The 18,147-nt window shown below is 34.7% G+C and overlaps 1 protein-coding gene across 1 annotated transcript in view; it reads left to right on the forward strand.

Annotated features, from left to right (window-relative positions):
- The first annotated feature begins 695 nt into the window (after positions 1-695).
- LOC105675049 (uncharacterized) overlaps positions 696-18,147 on the forward strand; it is a 236,865-nt gene continuing 219,413 nt past the window's right edge. Inside the window, exons 1-2 of the mRNA XM_067361107.1 lie at positions 696-3,434; positions 14,652-14,753. The gene's annotated coding sequence lies outside the window, so the exon portion shown is untranslated. The remainder of the gene's footprint in view (positions 3,435-14,651; positions 14,754-18,147) is intronic.

Consider the following 18,147-nt stretch of genomic DNA (forward strand, 5'->3'; position numbering starts at 1 on the left):
CTGCCTTCAATACGAATGACGTCTGTTGTCAGGCAACATCTGGCAACTGTTGTCAGATTTACAGCATCCGGAAACTGACGCCGCGAAATTAACTAAGCGATGGCACGAATATCACTGTCGCACCGTCATACATCTTATCCGAAGTTTTGCAACAAGCGAAAGAAATAATTCACACAGTATACAAGTAATCTGATAAAGATTATCGCAAAATATATACATAATAACGCGATTTTGTGGTATTTTTGTAATACTATGTGTTCCGATAATTTGAGTAATTTTTAATTAAGATACCATCTAACGTGGAATTCATTTGAAGTTAATTAGAGAACGAAACATGCGACCTTTCTATTTTCTCGTGCGCGAATGACAAAATAGAAAGATTGCGACAGCTATGTATTCTATTCAATGCTTACAAATCAGATGTATCCTCAAATCAGACTGATCATTATTCGATTCATGAATAAATATTTCGACGCGCGTCTCCGGACTTTATAATCACCCTGTATTTCTATGCATATCCCATCACGGCGTTATTATACTTCGGTCCTGTTCGTCGTTGAGCCGGCTGCTGTATTTGACTACCATACTTGAATATGCTACAATAGTGTCACACGCCCACTTCTCTCTCCCTAAATGCTAATAACAAAAAGTTGAACCGTATGCTCGCGGAGTTTGCTAGAAGATAATGAAATAGATTAATCAGAGAAGGGAAGAAAGGGGGAGGGGGCGAAAACAGCACGGCGGAAGGGCGGGGCACGGTAAATGAAATAGTGGTGAAAGTGTTGGTCGGAGAGAAATACTTAGCGGACGACAGCAAATAGCTTTTCTCGCGTACGTGAACGTAAAATTATTCGAATGCTGATAAATTTAACGAAAGGTTTATCTCGTAAGAGAGTTCGCGCTCTTGTGCTGATCGATGATTATCTACCTTGAATATCCCATGATCTGTATAAAATTTTTATGAATTTTATTGAAGGTGTGTAAAGGATTATGTAATTATCAATTAGCAAAATAAGGCAAACTAATTAATAATTGTAAAAGGTATTTTAAAACATACCTGCTTTATTTTTCCTCACAAATTTTATAAGATAAATAAGAATGTAAATTCTCTTTGGTATTTAAAGTAAAAATTATTTTACCATAAAAATTATGTTAAATTATTGTAAAAATTTTTTTCCTACAGTTATCAATATCAAGGTATTGATTATATTAAGATATATTGAAATGAAAAAGATAATTCTTAATAGCCTAATTAAACTCGCTGTCTTGCTCTGTTAAGATCCCTCTCGAGCGGCAGGTAGTTTCGTCTTATTTCGATTATCGCGTGGTTAAACTTTGTATTATCTTCGTGCAATCATGCATAAGAAGAAAGGATGCTAACCAACCATCTTATTCGCCTAACTCATCGTACAAGTCGCATTTACATACGCAAATTCGGTAGGGTGGTAGACCTAGGTATTTTGAGTGAGCGAGTGCAAATGCTCGGTTGCTGCACATGCGAGAGTGCAGAAACAACAACGGTTACACGAGTACATTCTGACTTAACACCAAGCGTGAATAAATCCGAAGAGATTCGCGTTAGTTTGCTCTCGACTTTGTCCACCTTTTTCTGGGAAAACTAATTACTGAAATAACGTTTGCGTACGTTATTTAGAAAAACCTAGACACGGAGAAAATGTGCTACTTTACATTTGTGGGGAAAAATATCGTTTTCAAAAATTATAGTGTAAATTCAAGAAAAAATGATCTTAAATTTCTTTCTTAGGACTTTTATTCTCATGGCAAATGTTTAATAACAGCTAAAGTTTTGCATAAAGTTTAAAATTATTTACGTTTACAGAAATACTTTAAAATATGCTTTAATCAGATAAATTTTATATATTGACATTGAAAATTGACATCGTCAATGTGTAACTTATTATCAAGTCAGTCATACAAATAAATTAGTGCAATAAAATAAAAGCTGCAAAATAAAAAAATCATGGAATTATGTTGACAGATGGCAAAATTATATTGTATCACACTAAGTGAATACGCAAAATCGTTAAAAAATTCCTGTTATTTTAGATTTATATTTATGAATTTTAGTTGACACTTAAAAGATAAAAGAGCAATTGATATTTAACAATGTGTATGCAATAATCAATTAATATCAATCAATTAATCAATTCTGGCTTTTATAAGCTTACTACTAATTTAACAGTCGTTTATTGATCATTTTAAATTGTTGATTTTTTATTGATGCGTGATGTATTTCTTTAATCTATCAATATACAATGTATAAACGTGTGTGCCTGCTTTTTTACGTCAATTATAAAATTTATGTCTTTATTTGTATTTTTATCATTATTTTTGATTCTGTGTGTGTGCTTATATTTTTTATAAGACACTAGTAATACCACCGCTTTTCCAAGATAATGGGCGGTAAAAAGAGCAGCATGAAGAAGTCCGAGTGCTGTATTTTCTTTCGCAATTCCAGTGGCTTCGTCGTGCGCTTCCTCTAGCGCACACTGATGTACTCGGAAATTATTCATGAAATTTTCCGGAGGACAATGTAAACTTTCCGAGACTCCGGCCGGTACTTGAAAGGTTTCGAAAATACGCGGACCGCATTTTTGTACACGGAAATCAAAAGAAAACTTTGTCTATCGTAAACTCACTGCCGATGTATTTATACATTATTTCGTTTTAATTTCTCAGGAAACCGTTAACGATCTTTGTTAATTTCCGTTTCGTGTGGATTTCATTATTTATGATTTAATCATTATTTGCTGGAACAACTTTTGCAATATATTAAGTGAATATTCAGTGCTACGTAATTGTATTAATAAGATTTCAACCAAGAAGCTATTTATAACATAAGTACATTTCTTATTTTTTTATTTTTAAGATTTTATCTTGAAATAAATCAAAGAATAACGACAGCGTAAAATATTTATATTTTTAGCAATAACACGTTTGGAAACATACACAAATATAAATGTAAATCAAAAAGTTGTGTAAAATTTTTTTATATTGAAAATCATAAATTTAGCAATGTATTAGCTGTATATGATAAAAGCGATTAAGGCTACAAATATACTCCTTTGTCCCTTGATTATATTTGTGACATACACACATATTTACGTATTGCCATTTTATAGATAGCATTGTCTCATAAATTTAATGCTCATTGATATGTTTCAGTGAGCATTGCGTCGACGATCATGGTAGAGAAACCATCCATTTCGTGACTATATCTTCGGCTCCGGACTCATAATTGTAATCGTCCATGCGGAAGGATTAATTTCCGCCTTTTCGTGGGTATACATGGCGAAACAAATCGCGAAACACACCCTGTAGATGATGGCACACAGTTGACCGAGTCGCACGTTTTGGTTTAATATTACAAGGTGTCTACGGCTCTCGAGTCACACGTGCGAGCGACTAAGTCGGTAAGCAAAGGTCATTATTATATACGGGGTGTTCTGTGTGAGTCGCTTTTTATCCTTAATACTCGAAAAATACTTTTTAATAAGTTATCAGTAGTGTTTCATTTAAAAGTAAGAGAAACTGTTAAACAAGAAACCGTGACTTATCGGAAACTTTGGAAAATTCAAGAGATAAAACTATAAATTAAAATGTCGCGGAAAAATATGACAACTAATACAATTTTCTATGAAAAAATAGCGATATTAAGTTTATCAAATACTGCGGTGAGGATAAAACGCGCAATTCTTAAAACACCCTGTACTCAGCGTTATAATTTTTGTTCGTGAAGAAAGGAGAGAGAAGAGCGAGCTATGAGAATCGGACGCGGGGTGAGGTTGTTGTCGGCGGTGGCGAAAGCATACGTGCTCTCGGAGGGAAGAGTTGGTCGTTGTATAGTTGTGTTACCGGTGCTACGGTTTCCCTTGGAAGATGAGTCCGAGCGAAGTGGAAAGAGCGCTCTTCAGGGAGAGATTTCAGAGAAACTCGAGCTTTCTTGTCGGAGGGCAGTTATACGTCGCCATCGCTTATCAAAAATGCGGCTTGCTATTAAAGTTAATTCAAAATGATCGATGAGATAAATATAAATATAAATAAGAAACAATATTTTTAAATTTTTTATTTTATTATTATCAAAAGAAATATTGAAAGAAAGTGACCATGTATTAAAATATTATTATCTTACAACAGAAATGGAAAGATATTTAAAAATAATAATTTAACTCAGTTGTCCAAATTAGATTACGTTAATTGGATTACGTGAGCAGTGCTGTTAATACGTAAACAATTTGGCGAGAGAATATTAGTCTTTTGTTTGGACAATCTATACATATAGTGTAACGATTGTTAGAAAAATAAAAAAAAATTGCAAAAAATACTATTTGAGTTTTACTAAAACAATTACAATTGTGGAAAAATATTGCATTACTTAAGAATATTATTATTATAACCTTTGAATATATTTCTGTACAAATAATAATTGAAGTAACTTCTCTTTCATCTGTTTATAAAATTTTTTTATTTTTAAATTAATCAAGTAAAAATTGCTATTAAATTAAATTACTTGGTGCAAGGTGGAATAAACAGAGGGATACGGTGTACGTAAAAGGTCACTGACTCTCATCGGTCGCTCTTTTGTTCACGAAAGTTAATTACATCGAAATAATATGCGCGATGCATATGACATGGATGTTTACATTGCAACGACGCCGTCGGGTACACTCTTTTTAACGTACAAACACTCACAGTACGCGCTTTCAATTCCACAAGATAGACAGCGGCAAATAGGAGCGATATGAATATGTAATAGCGTTCTGACAGTAATTTTGTAATTTTTTATAATTATGTTGTGAAAAGGATTACTAGGAAAATGTATAGCCGACAAGTGATGAAAATGCTCAACAGCCGTGGATATAATAGCTGTGCGTGTATCTAATTTTCTCGTATATCTTTTGGAGAGCGAGAAAAACACAAACTCGTGAAAAATATAATAGTAAAATATTTTCTTTTATATTCATAGCGCATTCTTTATTTGTTAAGGGATTTTGTTTACATAGTTTCACATATGTTTGTCACTATCTTAAAAATTAATTAAAAGCGAGGCTTAATTGCAATTTAAGGGAAAATTTTGCAAAGATGAAAAATATAAATTGTGAACTATATATCATAAAAAGATATATATATATAAAGTCTTACATACTCATATATATAAAAAGAGCTATGACCCAGCCTAGTTATTAGAATCACGCTGTGGTTCTAATACAACTCGAGCAAATTATAGAAATCAAAAGACACTCTGCTAACGTCATTTAATCAGCTGTTGCGTCATTCCTTGGAAAACGTCCCGAAACATAATGCGAACTATTTTCCGATTAAATTTGCGATTAAATTTTATGGCGTGAAGAGAAAGAGGAGGAGCAGAAGGAGGTATTTAATACCGCTATAAAATCGCGAAAGAAGTAAACGCTTACAAGCTTCCGAACGTCGAAGGAAAGTAATTGAAAGGAAAGGAACAGGAACAATGAGATGGAGAAAGACGAAGACGAGGAGGTGGCAGACGGAAAGTGGGAAGAAGTGAGATAAAGAAGGAAAGAAGAGCGGGAAGGGAGTCGAATGGGAACTGGAGAAGGTACGGCAGCCGTTGCAATGAAAATATTGTACAAAGAATATTAAAGAGCCGAGTGCTCGGAACGACTAAACGCTCTTGTATGACGAGGATGTTTCCTGTTAAGTTTGCGAGCAGACACGAGTACCGATTCCTACCGGAACTTTTTCGCAAGGACTGAGGGCAATATAAAAGCTGCGGGGTGAGCCGCACTCCGCGGCAGATACCGATAGGAATAATGAACGTCGGTGAGCTTAAAACTCTACTTAAAATAGGTAGTCTACTAGTCACGCAAAATACGTCGTCGTTCTCAGCGATAAGCCGCTGCGCGACCACCAACATTCTCCTCGGTGAATTTTACGATCCTGAAAGCAAGTAAATTTTACAAAATATTGCGGTTTTGCGACGAGGATTACTGAGCGATTCAAATGAGCGAGGATTTAATGCTCGGCCACTGATTGGATAATCGCATTGTTAGATACAAATATTGTATTACTTTATTTAGCGGAAAAATTTTTGAGTTAATTTTCTATTTAGAATTTTAAATTTTACAAATATTTGCATTGAAAATTTTATAGTCACTTTTATAATTGCAAAAATAATGATTATATACTTATGATTAAGATTAAGGATTTTCAAGAATTAAGTAGGAATTACTAAAAAATATTTACATTGAATAAGATGTAAGTTAAACGAGATCTAAAAAATAACACTGCAATTAATCAGTGTGTCACAAATTCTCGAAATAGAAGTGTAAAACAATAAGCAATAAAGATGTCCGTCGCTCTCGCACGGAGTATATTTTCGTTATCATTGGGTGGAATCCAACGGGGCGGAGGGGGGGGGGGAGGGAGGGTCTGGCCTCGCTTGTTGTTCGGATTCCACGACGGTGGAACAACCGCTGCTATTCTCTGTCCTCGGCAAGAGTAATAATGTCTGCGGTGGGGGTGGCACGGGGGATGGCGAAATAGACAACGAGTAAGGGTCGGTGGCGAGAGCGCCGAGCGAGATGAAAGCTGAAAAGGAATGAGAAAGGATGGTAAGAGCTAACGTGGTCTTCTAATGGACGCCAAACAGAACAATGTTATACTAAAGCATGACACATACAGTGTATACAAGCTATCTTTGCCAGCTCTTCTCCCTTTCACTCGCTCTTTTCTAGTTTTGACCAACATTTCCGCATCCCTCGTAGAGTCCGGCGTCACTCTGCGATTCTACAAATAATTCGCCAACTAGTTTGCAAGAAGATTTGTCCCAGGATTACTGTACGCAAGTTTTCAAAAATACCACTGTGATCTCGAAGATCCTGAAAAGTCGCTTGCAATAGCAACTGGCCGCAGCGTAATATGTATGTAAAGTAAATATTTTGAAATAACAGAGGAAAGACATAAAAAATTATTAAAAATACATCATGAATTAAAAAGAAGGGAAAAAAATAGTAGCTTATTTAGAATTTTTGGAGATTAATTAAACGCAAATACAGGTAAATTAGCAACGTAAATTAAAGATATAAGCGTATAAACAAAAGTAAATTAATGATAAAACACAGAGGGAAAAGAAAAAATTCACAAGAACGAACGAATAGAATGAGCTTCAAACGACAATCGCTTTTCGAGGAAATTTTCATAATTGCAAGCACATTTGGCTATTAAATCGCGAGAAAGGTGGGAGCTTTAATTTCGCAATCGAAATAAATCCGGCTGATTCCGTGAAACGCGAGGCAAAGTCTGGGGCGTCGTTTCGAGGCATTCGATGTAATAATGTCGTTTCGAGTGGCTCTCCTTATCGAGGGCGTAGAGCGTTCGGCCGAACTTAAAGCCGAGTTGCACACAGTCGCTCGCCGACTCGCAGCCCGGCGTCCGACCGGGTAAAAGACACCGACGAAGAGACTCGGAAATAGGCAGGGCGAGAAGCGAGGCGTTTCGACGCTGGCAACGACGAGGGAACGAGCGAGAAGAGCCTCGTCGCGTCGGGACGATCTCATGAGAACGGCACGAGGATTATCGCGCCGGTCGAATTTAAATGGCCCTTTCGGTATAGGAGGGGCGACTTTAATCGAATCAATCGAATCCAATTAAAGGCACCCCCGAGTGCGAGACTCGATTCCGCTGCTTTTCGCCTTGAGTCTCATAAGGCGTAACGGCTAACCGTTTCGGAGCTCTCGATCCTAAACGGTGGTGAAGGGACGACGGTATGAGGGGTCGTGAGGAAGGATAGGAAGGAAGACAGACAAGGAGAGAGTTTCTTGCTTGGAGGAGCTTTTCCTGTCTCGAAAGGGAGACGCGACGCTCGCATATCCGGGCTTTTCTTGGGAGGACCCGCGATAGGATGTGACGGTAACGGAGAATAATTCCACGTGGAAAGACGTTGGAATTATGGTTACACTGATGCGATGAAATCATGATATCGATACCGCAGACTGATGGAAAATTTATTTTAATTTTTATCATTTTTTCATTAATTACTGCTATTATCTATCGTGTTAATGCTCTTAATTGTTCAGCATTTATTCGGAAGAACGGGATAAAAAGAACCATAATAATTTTTTGATTTTGTTATTTAGGAAATTGTTTGAGGTGTTGTTTCTACAAAAATTGAGTTTCTTAAATTTAAAAATTTTTTCATTTTACCATCTCTTAAAAGTTTTATCACGCGATGTTGTGTCTCGACAAATCCTTTTCTGGCTATATCCTATAGCCACTTAACGTTGCTCGTGATTATCCGCCGTGTGAAGCCGGTGTGTGCACTTTCTTAAATTACTTTCGTTTTATCAGAGTTACATTTCATCACCGGCTGCCCGCCGGTTTTGTTTCTGTCCGTTGTTACTTTATCACTATCCCTCTATGTAACGAGACGAAATTTTTTATTAGATTGTAGATTAATGATTTTTCCTGTTGCTTCCGTTCGCTTTAATTCACATTATAATATAAAAATAAGGTTTCAGAAAATTCAAAATTTTAATAATCTATATATTAAATAAATGTTTTAACATGGAGGAAACTTTTTTTAATATTTAAAAAAACAGTAATAACAAATTAGGCTCTCTTTAAAATTAAATCTGGGCTTTAAAATTAATAAATTCTCAAGGAAGTAGATAAGAGTCAAAGATGCGGTTATTTGTGTATATTGTATATCTATGAATGTTTCTAGAAATACTTTAAAATTTTACTTTGCCATTAAAAAAATTTAATAAAAGATCGCAACATCTGGTAAAATTGTGATGATATGAAATACAGTTTAACTTGTGTATAGATTGTGTCTTTGACTTTCATCAGTTCTTACTTCTAAGAATTTATAATATTTTAATAATTTTTAGAAGTACATATGTTATGGTTTTTATAAAATTATAAAGTAATTGTTTCTCTCTAACATATTTACTTTCTTTAAGCGTGGATTTATAATAAATTTGCAACATTAATTAATTTTTGCAGTCTTATGATTAACGCACGTTTCGCGCCGCTTTGAATCACGTCGTGAATGGCTTTTTTCTCGTCTGCGCGTGACGTCGATAATTCCGGCGGGTGCACGCGCAAAACTTAAAAGTACTGGTGCATTTTTAATTATTAATTAACGCTCCGCGGAGAGTAATACCGCGGCTTAAAAGTTGCTGCACGTAAACTCGCGAGAAGGTCGTTTGCGCGCTTGTAAAAATACAGAGTCAGCCGTTAGATTCTCATTAACCATCCAACGTGACCGTTTCAATCGTTAAATTTGCAAGATCTATATTTTTTCATCTTTTATCTAACTCTTTCTATTTTCAATCTATTTTTCTGTCATGTCTGATCATTCAATTTGATGCTGGTTATCCGGTATTACTATAACTTGAGATATTTGATTACTCAATAAGAAAAAGTACCGATATATTTGATGTTGATCATAGCGCAGACTTTGTTGTAGAATTAAAATGATTAATTCTTCCATTTTAATATTACGATATTTTTATATGTTTATAAATATTTTATGAGATGAGAAAATTATTATTTAATATAAAGAGATTCTGAAGATATTTTAATATTACATATATACAAATATTGCAAAAATATTAGAATATTTTAATTTAAAAAAATATATTGAGAATTATTAACTACATTGTTATTAAGATAAAATGTGATACCTTTCTGTTTTCCATCTTACTTTTAATGACAGATTAAAACATAACATTATGCGCTACACGTGCATGTTAAAATTAATTAATTATTAAATTTATGTAAGAACTTAAAATAAAACATTTTTTATAATAACCAACTTTTCAATATTAGCTTTTTAATATATTAGCTAATTAACATTCTTTATTTAAAATATAAGATTTTAATGCATTGCTGTAGAGAAAATGCAAATTCTAAAATTCATGACATTAAATTGTGATATATTATCAATTGCAAAGCACATTGCTTGCAACGGTTCTCTTATGGTCATATTATATTTAACACATTTTTCTTATTTATCATTACAGTAAAGTCATAAAATTGGACATCTTGTGCTCTGTTATGAATAATTAGGTCAGAGAAATAATAAAGAAAGCGTATTGAAATAATATAATTATACCGTTAGATAATTATGTCGGGAGATGTATGAAGTTTAATCTCAAATGTAATTCGCGGTGAGACGAGACTTATTCTCCGCGCTCTCGATCGAGGTCATATGAAGTTGCAACACGGATTAGTTCTCTATGTGTAATCAGGGGAGAAATTACAACATGGGGATTCTCTGACCGCCGCGGTCAGTATGTAAGTGACTCGGTCAGCGGTCATTTCGATCCTTGATGGTGTTGGGAATCCGGAATTCCGTTCGTGGCAAATACTGTATGAACGTAGTCGTTTATATGGTTCCACGCAATTTACATACCTTGACTAAATTATAGATAGACTTAACAATTTCAGATTAATTTGCTTATTTTTGGCACCGCCCTTTTGGTTTGCTAGAATTCAGCAAATTTATTGTATCGAGAGATCAAGGGATCAAAGTTTTAATAAGCATCTCTTGGATCAAAGTTTTAATAAGCATCTCTTGGAAATTGGAAAATAAATGTTGTTAAATGCGGACAAATAATTTTTTTATATAAAACATGTGAAACATTGTAAACAGAAATAATTAGCATAATGTATGCAAAAATTTTCACAGCAATTAAAAACTAATTTAGGAGTAAGTCTTTGAAGTGCACAATCTGCAAAATATTTTTTTGACATCTTTTGAACGTAAATCTGACATTAATTTGAAAGAAAAATTAAATTTTAATTGATGAATAAAAATCAGTGTAACTTTTTAGTGCAACTTAAAATTCCTCGGAGTTTAAAATTCATATTTGCTTTCAAACAAATTTATCCTCAAAATATATGACGAAAGCAAGAATATGGAAGCTCTTCTCTGATTACGACACCGTAAAGAGGAAACTCTTTAATAACGCGAAGAAGAATTTTATATCAGAGAGAACTCTCGAAGATCCTGTTATCGATTTACTGAGAGAAAAAGAATATTAACATTTTATAAAGTGTTTGGTAAGTAGATGATGGGTTCTCATCTTTATCCATGATACGAGAGAGCAACAGAACATTGCTTTTAGCATTAGTTGCCATAAACACAAAATAACATTGGCACTGATAATGTTAGAAAAATAAAAAAAGAAGTAATATTCAGATTATTCTTTTCTCTCTTTCTGTTAATAATATTTAATTGTCATAATATTATCTCAAACAAATTTATTCTGAACATATATGTAGAAAGCAAGAATATGGAATTTATTGTGCTTTATATAAGCATTTTGAAAGGACTTTGTTCTGTAATATGAAGTAAATTAACCATTTTAATGTCTATTCCAAGTTAAAGTCATTCCCAAGTCATTGAGTACGAGAAGATAACATCATCAAAAGTACGGATCTTCAAGAAGTTTCGCAGTCGAGTAGGTGTTTTACATGGAGCACCTAAAATCTACTTCCGGCACTTTCGACTTTCCACAAAATGTGCAACAAACTTATCCCCGTTACACACCGCGAGACATAAAGTGAGATATAGATGACACTGTCTGCGCAATCTTGCAGCTTTCGTGTGCAGCGAAATGTAAGCAGACTTGAAAATCACATTTTGGAAAGACGAATGGAAAGAGTATTTCCGAGAAATTCTTGAAATGTCATTCATCTTTACATGTTGTAGATAATATTAACTAGGATAATACGTGAAAAGTTATATAATAACAAGTTTGTTAATTAAACTTGTTTAAATATTTATATTGTTTATTTTTTTTAACGCTCGTGGAGTGTTTTTATTTATAACGTCCAGTCATAATTGATATTTTTTAAATTAAAATAGTATTTCTCATTTTTTAAACTATATTTACATAATTTTGATAATGTTTCTTAGTCTTTTTAACTTCTTCTCCAGCAAACATTTATAAATATTATGTTTAATTGAACGAAGGGAGAGTTAATGAGATGTAAAATGTAATTCAGACGTTTGTTTTTTATCTTCCGTTCTAATTACGTAGCGATGATTAGGCTGATCACGTAGAAACATTTTAAATGTCTTGAATTGCTTGTTGCAAATTTGACTTAGATATATTTTAGATGGTTGGGAAGGAAGCAGCAATTAAATAGGAATTTAGAGTTGACCACTATCGCGCCGTGCACGTCTCTGCACGTATCCCGCGTTCGTGCATTAAATTCTCTCGATCCACCGAGCAGAATCATCCGATAAGCGTTGGAGCGTGGGACATTCGACTTTGTGTTTGTGTGTTCTTGCGAAAATATAAAGTCCTGTCGTTTTTATGCCAATATTGTACTGAGAAAATTAAAAAATCAACGTCAGAGAACGTGATTTTAGAGAGAAAACCTCAATTTTCGCATGAATATAAGTTTATATATTGTGGCAACCGGTTTGTCAATGATTAGTAGAATTTATTGCTGCATAAGATGCCTAATTTGTTTATAAATTAATCTGCATCGTAATAAATATAACGACAATGTTCTTGTTTCTTTTTAATATTGATTTTTAAGCATTGTTTATTCATGTATCCTTTATTAATAACGAAAACATGAAATAATGACATGATGCTCTTCCACATTATCAATATAAACAGCGTACATTTTGATTGGTCTTTTTGGTCGCATTGGTATGTTGTATTTACAACACAGAGTTTAGTGCTTACAAGTTTCTGCATGGCGCGTTTATGTTAACGGTATAATGAAATTGCAGTGAGCTACAGCAACAATATGATAACACAGTGCTAATCCTTGCGCGAGCAATAGCATTTTACATCTGCGGGAGAACGAGCTAGTCATAAAGATTTTTTGCTATAAATATCGCGCGAGCGAGGGTCATCGACCTCACCTCTTCCATTGTCGCTCTTTATTTTTAATGCACGTTGCAATAGCGCTTAACGCTATACGCGTAACACGCGGTACATTGTGCTTTGGCGTATTAAAACCTCGACGGAGGCGCTAACGTTTTTTAACGCCAACAACGATGTCGATTCGTGAACGATTATTATTTTTGATTGCGAACACTGTTTTGGATAAGAATGGCGATGTGAAGGTGAACTCGTCGACATAAATTATAATACTTTTATGATTACGGGTCCGAGTCACAACGCAGGATAGTGTGTTTGACATTCTCGCATGATGTATACGCTGTTCATTCAAAAAAAAATCTTGCCCCACTTTTTCCTAGAAATAATATGTAATGCATGTCTAATATGAAACTTTTATAAAAGTTTAAGATTTTTAATATTAAAAAATAATTTTTCAATTTTCTGTGCATTTTTGTTTATATTTCTAGATAAAGTTAAAGTATTTTACGAGGCAAATTTAAAATAAATATATTTATTATGTAAGTTTGGTCTTTTTTAATCAATTATAAAGAAAAATTTAAGAGCTATTCTAGCCTTAATATTAGATTTGGAAAATCTTGATACTGAAATGAAGTAAAGGACTAATTCCGCTGGTTTGATTTTTAGCGATTTATAAATAGAAATTTTTAATAAAAGCTGCTTGTTTTTAATAAAATAAAAAAGATTTTTAAAATTTTTGAAAAATTGAGTTTTTCAGATAGAATGAATGCACTAGAAATTCTATATCTTTCGAGTTTTATGATATAATAGATACGTAAAATCAAAGTAAATGCGAGAAAATATTATTTTATTAATTAGCCAAATATAATTTTCATCCCACCAGTAAAAATACGATTTCACATAATATTATTTTACAAATATGTTGGCTTTATTTGTAAAGCAATGTGTAATGCATTCAATTGCGAATTAATTATGTATTTCAACACCGCAATTTTCCGTTATAAGTTTCACGGATTTTATCGATAATATTTACGTTGCCTCGGCTCGTTGCTTATTTACACATTTGCCTGCATAATTGATCGCATTTATAAACTACGTAAAATATAGCGAGCGAGGAGTCGGTACGTTAAGTATTAATTAACGAGAGACTGCAGCCGCCGCTCGCCACCGATCCGCACCGCCATGGCGGCGGAAAATGAAATTCTAACGCGATCATTATGCGAAAGGAAAACTCGCACGGGGCGCGCCCGCTTTAACCCCCTCCCCCTCTCGTATTATCAGCGGAACATCAAATTTACAACAACTTAAATATTGTAATAAGCGAAAACGTTGGCACGCCAGCCAGCTAGCGAAGCAATTTCCGTATGTGTTCGGTGCAGACTGCTTTCCATATAGACACGCCGTTCTCGTATATATACCGGCAAAGTTTCGATTCCTTCTCCTTGTGTAACCTGCAACCCTTCCTACAACTGTTACCGATAATCTCTCTCCCTCTCTTTCTCTCTCTCTCTCTCTCTCTCTCTCTCTCTCTCTCTATATATATATATATATATATATATATATACATCTCTATCTTGATTGAGAATACGAGAAGTAGTTTGCTAGAAATTGTAACGACGATAGTTTGTTACAGAAGGAATAATACAAAAAAAGATCGAAAAAAGGGGGAAAAATAAGAGTAGAACATGATTGGCAAAAAGGGAGAAGATAGAAAAATATCAGTTATGTAACTATTACATTTCTTACTGTTTTCGATTAAATTTAAGATTTTATTATTTTAAAAAATCTTGGTTTTTCCAGATCAGATTTCGAGATTGGAGACAAATTAGAGAAACAAAGGAACAAGAAGAATGCAATGGATTTATCGTCTAGATGCGAAATAAACACCAGGAAGTGCTATGGGTGAGTACATAAAAAAAAAGTAGGAAGTTGAGATGATAATTTCGTCACTGATGCACTTGTCAGTGTCATGTCCCGTGCAACGGGACGGTGTTTAAGTAATGCTGACATTGTCCTGTTTGTCTCTTCGTCGACGGCGAAAGTATTTGCGAAGTATGCGAAACTTCTTCGAGGCTGTAAACTTGTTTGCCGATGAAATCAGGCGGGTGATAGATTCGAAACGAAAGCGCGATCAAGATCGAGCATTGCATGTTTCGAGATTTTAACTTGTTTGCATCGGGAGCGATTTAAATTTATTGATATGGGACTACTTTATATGCTTAGATTTTCAATTATTCAAATTTCCACTTATTTAACAAATTTTTCATATTGAAGTTTAATGTAGAGAAAATGTATGGAGGTATGTATATTATTTACATCTCCTATCTTATGCATGGGATAAAGTTATAATTTGTTAATATCAAAGAATTGTGACTGTGCGCTTAACACTATCGGCCGTAACTGTAGATGCAAAAGTTAATATAATTCATGTAATTTTTATCATATTACATGTGTCAGGTATACATGATACGCTCAATATATTACTGTTTACAGCAGAGTAGTTGAAGGAATTGTGTTTTGCAAAAGGACTGTGTTATGAATTGTGTTGTAATTGTGTTTACGGTGCGTTGATGTGTAAATGGAACGATGTTCTTTTTCCACGAGGGGCTTGCGTGTTCATTCGACGTTTCGCGTGCTGTGGAAAATGCACGCAAAGTGTCGATTGTCGTTATTGACGGGAATTATTAAGGAACTTGTTTCTGAATTCTATCAACGTATCTTTCAAATTAATACCATCAATAACTATCAGTTCTCATAACACTAATAGCATTATGATGCCTTGGAAATAATTTTTCATAGATTATATCAATTATTTAACAGAGAGTAATTATTTTGAAATTTTAAAATTTATAGTTATCGTATAATTATTGAAAATGTTGCGATTGTTAAAACGATTGTTGATTTTATCGTAAAAAAGTTTAAAAAATTTTTTTTATTTATTTGCGCTTTTGAAACAATAGAATTATTCCAGAATATTTCACTGTTTGTGGCAAGCTCCGAATTTTTTTTGGCCTCTTAAATTCGTGATACGTTTTTCTATAAACAAAAGGATCATGTTGTGAGGGCTATATCCCAATTCGCAATTCGCCAATCGTACTTCGCTTGTTAGAGGCTCTCTCTCTCTCGAGCTCTATGATTTAGATAGCTTATACCTTTCCCAGGGAGATTCCGCTTATTTCCTCTCTCGAGTATCCATTCTGGCATTGATTGCCTATGTAGTAATTACCTTTTCGAGGTATCCTCAATTATCGCGTACCTTGCTCTCGCAATTCATTCGAAGGCCACTCACTTAACCTTGCGAGTAATCTCCCCAGTGAATTCTTCTGATCGATCCTTCCATCCTTTACCTATATTTCGGTATCAAAACTAGTAATTCTCCGTAAGCCGTGCCAGGTAAATTTTCTTTTTTAATATGCACTTGTGATGAAATTTTTCATTTTTATTTGATATTAATATGTATTTTATCTTCTATTCTTATTAGAATATTGATAAAAATTTGTGCTTTTTTTCAAAGTGTAAGGCTCGTGGAAAGATTTTTTTCCCAGCTTTCTCGATATTTCCTCTATGTATTAATGTGTAGTCATTTGATAATTATCCGAGTTTTCTTCATCTCGCAATTTTGTCGAAAGCTCTCGACTCACCCTCGGCCGTCGTAACGAGCTCGCCAATGTGCATTCGCACCGTTCATTCTTCCATCTTCAACCGAACGAACGATCACGTCGAAGTAGCCAATACAGAAGTCCATCCACGTGCTCCCACGTGCAAAGAGCACCTCATCGACTGGCCGCGATACGCGAGTGCGTCAACATTCGTTATCGGCTCGCCTTCTTCCTTTTCGTTTTTGGCCGGTCGCGCGCTTTTTGCGCACATTGGTTGCACAGGTAATTGGAGGGGCCCACCCCAGACTGCCCATCGTTCCGAGTGGGATTTTTACCAGTAACGTATCTTTGCCCGTGGGACACGAGGTAGTTCGCTTTCTACTTGCTGCGTCTCGTTTGCTCACGGAACGTTTAATTAATCCCGGTTTACCTTTGAACTTCGACGCGAACCGCGAACCGGAGTACGTTTAATTAATGATTTTTGATATAAGCTCTCGACAATGCTGCGACCGCAGACGACAGTGCATTATATTGTCGCTGCAGTGAGTGTGCGCGGCCTCGATTAATTCGATTGCGTCGAGCTCGCGCCACGAATTTCAAAGCGCCCGTCGCTCTTTCGCCATACGTGATAAAAAGTGCGGATCGAGGGAGTTATGAGCCTCTTTTCGATCTCCCTGATTTTTAGTTTTGTTGGAAGCTTTTCGAGTAGAGCCAAATGCAATTAGGATTTCTGACATTTGAATTTCTGATATTTTAAATAAGACATTTTTTCGGTTCTCAAATATAATTTTATGTGAGAAAATAAGCATAAATATTTTATCAGATCTTTTTTTTATGCGTCGTAGTTGGCGATTTAATTTTAATAAAATTTTACGTAGTCGACTTTTGTAATTTGGAATTAATGTGGTGACATCCGAGGTCCTGCTACTTTGTAACTTTTGCACAATGGTGTGAGTGTATGAATAATTCCTTCTACAAATCGCTTCTTATTCGCAGAACTTTGCTATCGATTATATCACATCGCGAGCCACAAGTTTAACGATGTCATATTCGCTAAATTACTTTTCATTGCGGCTCTTTCTTTTAGGTTTGCAAAAATTATCGAGTTAATAGATGTATCAGTGAATGATTATTAACTTCAAATCAAAACTGTTATGTATCGTGACTTTACTTTTGCAAACTATAATTATACTTGATTCTGTGATTGTATAATAATAAAAAATTTATAGCGTAATGCCATTTTTGAAATATGATTATAATACTATTTTTTATGCAATTGCATTATTTTTTTGTAATTATATAAATAATAATTGATTAAATTGTTGACGGCCGATTATTTATCGGTGAATCTACACTAGCGATACAAAAAACCATAAAACGTCACGCTCCATTGAAGCGACGTTTTACGCCGATCTCTTTCGCGTTCGATAAACAGCGTTAATTTATTTGAACCAGGAAGAGGGGATTACAATCGATCGTGCAAAAAGACACATGCAGCGGGGCGAAACGTGGGCGTAACTTTTGTTAAGTGGATGCTGCGCAACCGGCTCCTATCTTTTTTCTCACGCGAGAGACCCTTGTCTCGTCGTCGCTTATTTACGGTTGCGGCGGTCATTCTCGGTTGTATACGAAATTACGAGACCGTGCTTGGGCGCGGTGCCTGCCGCCCGGTGTCGTAAATAAGCTCACCTTCGAAG

The sequence above is a fragment of the Linepithema humile genome, chromosome 1, assembly GCF_040581485.1.
Source record: "Linepithema humile isolate Giens D197 chromosome 1, Lhum_UNIL_v1.0, whole genome shotgun sequence".
NCBI lineage: Eukaryota > Metazoa > Arthropoda > Insecta > Hymenoptera > Formicidae > Linepithema > Linepithema humile.